Source organism: Schistocerca americana, chromosome 8, assembly GCF_021461395.2.
Source record: "Schistocerca americana isolate TAMUIC-IGC-003095 chromosome 8, iqSchAmer2.1, whole genome shotgun sequence".
In the NCBI taxonomy this organism is placed as follows: Eukaryota; Metazoa; Arthropoda; class Insecta; order Orthoptera; family Acrididae; genus Schistocerca; species Schistocerca americana.
This window is the reverse complement of record NC_060126.1, coordinates 229,605,676-229,613,246: the sequence shown is the minus strand read 5'-3', so window position 1 is coordinate 229,613,246 and position 7,571 is coordinate 229,605,676. Positions and strand designations below refer to the sequence as shown.

The following is a 7,571-nucleotide window of genomic DNA, read 5'->3' as shown; positions in this document are numbered from 1 at the left end:
AATGGCGATGGTTAAAACGATGGTGTCCAATACGCAGCCTAGTTAAAATGATCAAGCGACGAGACGACCAAGAGGAAGTCGGCTAAGCCGTTGGGAGAGGCTTAATTCCCCAGGGCTATACCTGTGAAGAGAAGACCAGTGGTGATGCCAAAGTGACACCATATGCCGACAGACGGCAAAGTGGAGATCATCCAAAGGAATGGAAGAGCTAGCAGGACTAGGTATGATAACTGCAGCCATGGGAGCAGCGTCGACAGCCACATTTCCCGTCAGACCAACGTGACCAGGTACCCACATGAGCATCATGATGGCTCCCTCAACAGCCAGCGAGTGGAAGCTTTCTTGGAGCCGTTGCACACTTGTCAGTATAAACGTTAAACGTTACGTGTTTACATTATTCCAAAACGAGAAAGAGTCCAGCGTACTGTACGTAGCGGGCAACGGCCTTGCCGCATTGGATACACCGGTTCCCATCAGGTCACCGAAGTTAAGAGCTGTCGGGCGTGGCCAGCACTTGGATGGGTGACCATCCAGGCCGCCATGCGCTGTTGCCATTTTTCGGGGTGCACCCTGCCTCGTGATGCCAATTGAGGAGCTACTCGACCGAATAGTAGCGGCTCCGGTCAAAGAAAACCATCGTAACGACCGGGAGAGCGGTGCACTGACCACACGCCCCTCCTATCCGCATCCTTATCTGAGGATGACACGGCGGTCGGATGGTCCCAATGGGCCACTTGTGGCTTGAAGAAGACGGATACTGCACGTAGAGAACAGTATCGATGGATTACAACAGCAACTCGAAGTGGTGACCACCAACGTTGTTACAAGAAACGTACCTATGAATCACGTTGTGGTACACACTCCCCATCTGACCTGGCGTCTCTTCAATTTGTAGTGCAGCAGTCAGAGTCCGTGCCAGTACATCTCTCACTGTCTCTATAGGAGTGCCGTAAATTAAACTTCCCATACGACCCCACAAGATGATTGGATATCAGTTCCGCCTTTTATGCAAAACACTGTTTTTTATTGTTACCCAAACATGTTTCGGCACCCCTGTGCCATCATCAATGGGTTTTGTTTATTGAAAACCGTAAAAAGTGAACATAGCTTAGGCTGTAACTGAAATAACAAAGTCAGACCTAAAGAAAGAGCTTTTGTTCGTTTTTGTTCTTTCCTTGATTTTACATTATATAGTTTAGCAGGACTATCTGTCAGGTGTCCTGCACTGATAGCTTGTCATCTGCAGACCAAACCATGTAAATGTGAATTTTGTCAGAGAGTTGACATATTCCTTGATTTTTACGCTGAAGCGCCAAAGAAATTTGTGTAGGCGTGTGTATTCAAATACAGAGACATGTAAACAGGAAGAATACTGCGCTGCGGTCGGCAACATCTATACAAGACAAAAAGTGTCTGGCACAGTTAGATCGGTTACTGCTGCTACAATGGCAGGTTATCAAGATTTAAATGAGTTTGAACGTGATGTTATAGTCGGTGCACGAAGGATAGGACACAGCATTTCCGAAGTAACGATGAAGCGCGGATTTTCCCGTACGACCATTTCACGAGTGTACCGTCAATATCACGCATACGGTGAAACATCGAATCTCCGACATCACTGCGGCCGGAAAAGAACGGGACCAACGATGACTGATGAGAGTCGTTCAACGTGACAGGACTGCAACCCTTCCGCAATTTATTGCAGATTTCGATGCTGGGTCATCAACAAGTATCATCGTGCGAGGCATCCAACGAAACGACATCGATATGGGCGTTCACAGCCGAAGGCCCACTCGTGTACCATTGATGACGGCACGACAGGACGCTTTACGCCTCGCCTGGGCGAGGCATTGACTGTTGATGACTGGAAACATGTTGTCTGGTAGGACGAGACTCGTTTCAAATTGTGTCGAGCGGATGGACGTGTACAACTATGGAGACAACCTTATAAATCCATGGACCCTGCATATCAGCAGGGTACTCTTCAAGCTGGTGGAGGCTCTGTAATCGTGTGGGGCGTGTGCAGTTAGAGTGATATGGGATCTCTGATACGTCTAGATACGACTCTGTCAGGAGACGTACCTAAGAATCGTATCTGATCACCTGCATCCGTTCATGGCCATTTTGTATTCCGACGGACTTGGGCGATCCCAGCAGGACAATGAGACACCCCACACGTTCACAGTTGCTACAGAGTGGCTCCAGGAACACTCTTCTGAGTTTAAACACTTCCACTGGCTGCCAAACTCACAAGACATGACCATTACTGAGCATGTCTGGGATGCCTGGGAGCTGTTCAGAAGAGATCTCCAGCCCCTCGTTCTCTTACGGATGTATGGACAGCCCTGCAGGATTCTGGAACCACTTCAGGCATTACTGGAGTCCATGCCACGTCGTGCTGCGGCACTTCTGCGTGCTCGCTGGCCTCTACACGATATTAGGCAGGTGTTCCAGTTTCTTTGGCTCTTCAGCGTAAAAAACGTGATTTTGATTTGGCAAAATGTTTTTCGGTTATATCTGTTATTACTCACGTTTTGTTGTTACTGATCCTCCTTCTTTTACGTTCTGAGGGCACTGCAGACACATATTAATGAACTTTGTGCAATTTCGTTTTTACAAACGCTTTTCCACCTCGCAAAACGCGGTAAATGTAAATGTCGCGTGACTAGGGTCTCCCGTCGGGTAGACCGTTCGCCGGCTGCAAGTCTTTCGATTTGACGCCACGTCGGCGACTTGCGCGTCGATGGGGATGAAATGATGATTAGGACAACAACCAGTCCCTGAGCGGAGAAAATCTAAAAATCTACGATCCAGCCGGGAATCGAACCCGGGCCCTTTAGGATTGACATTCTGTCGCGCTGACCACTCAGCTACCGATGGCGGACACAAAACTTTGTGAGCACTATGCTTGTCTTTCCTAACCCTGTCGGAGTTCATTCGTTCCCGAGAGTGTTTGACGCCGAATTTGCGTTTTGTTTATTTTTCTCTCTCTTTCTGTTTGTGTGTGTGTGTGTGTGTGTGTGTGTGTAAACTCTTTCTGTGTGTGTAAACTTCCTTAGCTGTTTGTGTTGCGTTTTCTGCAAAGTTCCTTTAGTGTGTTAAATAATATGCCTTTAGAGAGGGCATTTTTTTAAATTTAAAACTTGTTTGCCTTCTGTCAGTTTGTGATAAAGGCTGTGGCTGGATTTCAGTATTCTTCAATCTGTTGCTATAGTAGCTGGGTGGTGGCTATGGGATATTATGTGGTCGGCAAATGAGCTGTAGGAGCTGTTACCTTTTAGGGCTCTGATGTGCTCTGAGTATCTTGTTTAAAATTTCCTGCATGTTTGTCCTATGTATACCGATAGGCAAGTGTTGCATGTGTGTCCATATATTCCTGATATGTTGAATTTTTCTGTGAGTGTCTTCTGTGTTGTGAGTTTTCTCTGTGTTGTGTTATTGTCCAGTATCATATTTGAATCCCCTGTTTCTTCAGTAGGTTGCCTATTCTGTGGACAATTTTGTTATTGTAGCTGAGTTTGTGACTTTTGTTTTGTGTGTGTATGTTGTTGCACTGTTTTGTCTTGCATGGGATCATTGTTTGTATGTGTTGCTCTGTGTTGTGTAAGGTTTTGTGTGTGTGTTTGTTTCTTTTCCGTTTACAAATTTGTTGGTTTAATTTCTGTATCATATGGGGCTTGTACCCATTTTCCGCTGGTATCTGTTTTATTGTGTTTAGCCCCATTGTGTAATTCTATTTGCTTATGGGTGTTCTGTTCAATCTGTGGAGCACGAATCTGAAGCCTGCTTGTTTGTGAGCCACAGGATGGTTAGACAGATTGTGAATGATTATGGTCATGGTTGTCGGTTTCCTGAATATTGTGAAGTCATAGGCGTTGTTCGTTTCTCGTATGATGATATCCAGAAAAGTTACTGCGTTGTCTGTTTCTGTTTTTAATGTGAAGTGAATTTTTGGGTGTAAGTTATTTATTTCATTGTGTAGCTGCTATATAAACGTGTGTGTGGTTCATCAATCAGGCGTATTATGTTATGGACGTAACGGTACTAGTATATAACTTAGTATTTTTTTGGGTTTTGTTATGTGTCTGAAGATCCTGCTCTCTAAGTTGTTGATGAATATGTTGGCTAGGAGGCCACTAATTGGTGATCTCATCGGCAGCCCTTCATCTTGGGAATAAAATTCTTTGTTGAACTTAAAGTAACTTTGTGCTGTTATGGCCTTGAGTATGGTTGCTGTTTCATTAATGTGTGAGACTGGTGCGTTTCCTTGTTGTTGTAATCTTTGTATGGCGATGCTGATTGTTTCATTTATTGGAATACAAGTGTGCACCGAAGTGACATCACATAATATGAGGTTTGCTGTGTCTGGTACATCTTTGCTCTCTACTAGTTCCATTGAGTTTTCTGGGTTCCTGTTGTTTTCAAAAGTGTGTGTTTTGTTTACAGTGCGCATGATTTATGTTGGCGGCCGAGTTTAGGTTCGTTCTGCGCATCTGACGTCACAAAACACAGTCAGCCAATGAAAAGAGAACGACGTTGCCACATCTCGACTGCAGTGCAGAGCATGGACGAGTGTCTTCAGTTTTAGAAACGTTCAGTCATAAATAAAGTAATAGAACAAAATCAATGTCTTGATAGCAGACATTCTTTTATAGAAAGTTTGGAAAAAGCATTCTTTATACCAATTGCTTCATATTCTATTAAATAATTAATCCAAACAAACAATAAGACTTCTAATTCAGGCGATAGCAAGGAAAGGTGTTTGTATCACTCTCACGAACCGCTTTTTCGCAATAAAGAACAGCGGTAATTGTTTATTTCCTATTGTACTTCGACGAAGCGTGAGTAATTCATAGTCATACCAACAGTATTTATCAGTATTTTGCGTGACGTTTTATACTCTTAATGGCGTTATGTAGGCGGACGAGTGCGTTAGCGTGACGGTTAAGGTGCTCGGCTGCTACGCGGAAGGTTATGAGTTCAAACCTTGTGCGGTGCTTAATATTTTCATTATTTAAAAACAATATCGAAGTGTCTTACTTCACGAATTATATTCGTTTGAATGCAATTTTTTGAAATTTCTAGTGCTTTGTCTCTTCATTAACCCTTTCGCTGCTGCAGACACGTACTCGCCGCATTCCGCGCTGTGCGCGATTTTGTCATCACTGCACTGCTCGCCTGTGCAGGCACATGGTGTTCCCACTGCCTTGACACACTTATCATTCGATTTCACAAAAACTATTTGGCCCAAAAATTTGATTTTTACACGTCTTCTAGACTGATACCTTCCCCCCATAAATGACAATTTTGTTTCGATGTTCAACGCAATTATTATGCAGCATTAAATGTAGTAAACCATTGCACGAAATTTTGAAGAGTTTGCAGAGGTAGAAGTCCATAGTGTATACTTTCCGTATGGTCGATTTTAGTTGCCACAATGTTGAGAATGAAATGAGGACAAGATACCTAAATTTCATATAAAATTTACTGTATAACAATATCTCATTTAATTTAAGTACGACATAGGTGTCGTATGTAATATTGAGAAATATTCCGTCTTTCGCGACTGTAATAAAAGTATTATTTACACCGGACGCGTTTGGCTTTATTTTAAAGCACTTCAATCAAGGAAAGGTATGGCACATACACAATGGTACTCATGTTCTCTTTCTTTTTTTTGTTCCACAGTCGCAGTTTTACCAGTGGTACTGAAACATATTCCTCTTCTGCAACTGTAATAAGCGACTTATTTAGACCAGACGCGTTTCTCTCTTTTGAAGCATCTTCAGTGGACAGTATTTTGTCTCCTCTATTGCCAAGTCACCTTTCGTAGTTTTGTGCTGTGGTAACACAATATTCAACGTTTGTGTTGGCAGATCAGTGTTTTAGCAAATAAATGATGTTTGGGTGTGCCACACACAAAAATTATATTTGACATAGCTCAGAGCACTTCACTGATAGACGGTAAATTCAAGTCCTAATGTTTTTGTAAGTCCACAGTTTTGTTTAATGTATTTTGTCTACTTCCTTTTGATTGATTGAAGAGCTTTAAAATAAAGCCAAACGTGCTCAGTGTAAATAAAACTTTTGTTACAATCGCGAAAGACTGAATATTTCTCAATATTACATACGACACCGATGTGGTACTTAAATGAGCTAATGTTATACAGTAAATTTTATATGAAATTTAGGTATCTTGTCCAAATTTCATTCTCAACATTGTGGCAACTAAAATCGACCATACGGAAAGTATACTCTATGGACTTTTACCTCTGCAAACTCTTCAAAATTTCGTGCAATGGTTTACTATATTTAATGCTGCATAATAACTGCGTTGAACATCGAAACAAAATGAAGTCATTTATGGGGGGAAGGTATCAGTCAAGAAGATGTGTAAAAATCTAATTTTTGGGCCAAATAGTTTTTGTGGAATCGATTGATAAGAGTGTCAAAGCAGTCAGAATACGATGTGTCTGCACAGACGAGCAGTGCAGTGACAAAATCGCGCACAGCGGAATGCAGGGAGCACGTCTTTGTAGCAGCGAAAGGGTTAATGCGGCCATGGTGGCTTTACTTCATGAACTGCGCGCTCCCCCCTATACGTAAGCTTGCGAACTATGCTATACTGTGGCGCTGCTTCTATTGGCGCGTGCGTCGTGTGCAACTGGCAACGCAGCAATCTCCCGCGTCTGGGCGGGCATGCGCGAGCCGCCAAGATAAAAGAATTGAACTATAGTAACGTGTGTGTGTATGTTGAGCTAGGTGATATGATGGAGCGTTTCTTTGGTAGGGATTTTAGAATGGGTGCCTTTGAATTTTTTTGTGTCTTTCGCTTTATCTTGCCTTTTGAGAATGCGTTTTTTTAAGTATTTTAGTGTTTGTTGGACGCTTGTCTGATATCTTGCTGCTGTCCCGATGACGGCGGTTTCGCTAATTCATCACACAATCGCTAGTGAACTTACATTCATCTGTGAACAGAACTCGACGTGGAAACAGGAGTATATCGGTGCAACGATGTAGGAAACAACGTGCACTTGGCAATGCACTGTGGAAAATCGGCTGGACCCACAGTGAGTACTCTTTGTAAGTGGTACGGATGTAAATGTTGCTCATTCAGAACGTCATATTCGTTACTGTGACTAACACCAATTGCACGCGCAGTCATTTGATACTCATTGAGGGGTTCTCATCAACGCGATGCAGCATATCATCTTCAAATACTGGGGTGCGGCGTTGCCGTGGAACAGCACAGACCTGCCTCCTCACGGTGATGGTACCTGTTTCTCGGAGCTGCTGTGTAACTTGGGCAAAAGGTTTGCGCGATGGCGTGCTACGTTGCGGAAAACGTTCGTGATACAACCGACTAGCAGGTCTTCCGTTGCCTCGAACTTCGCCATACGCAATGAGTATGTCTGTGTATTCCGATAACGTGTACCGGACCAGGTTTTCTGTGTCGGAGACGCAGCAAGGCACACGGTAAGTGACATAAAGTGACCGTCTGACTTAGCACACGTCAATCTGCCTGTGTCTACCCTATTAAATACTAGGCTAGGCAAGTCTGAGACATTTCT

At 43.4% G+C, this 7,571-nt stretch overlaps 1 pseudogene; it reads left to right on the top strand.

Moving 5' to 3' along the window:
• Positions 1 to 436: 436 nt before the first annotated feature.
• LOC124546287 lies at positions 437 to 554 on the top strand (annotated as a pseudogene).
• Positions 555 to 7,571: the final 7,017 nt, after the last annotated feature.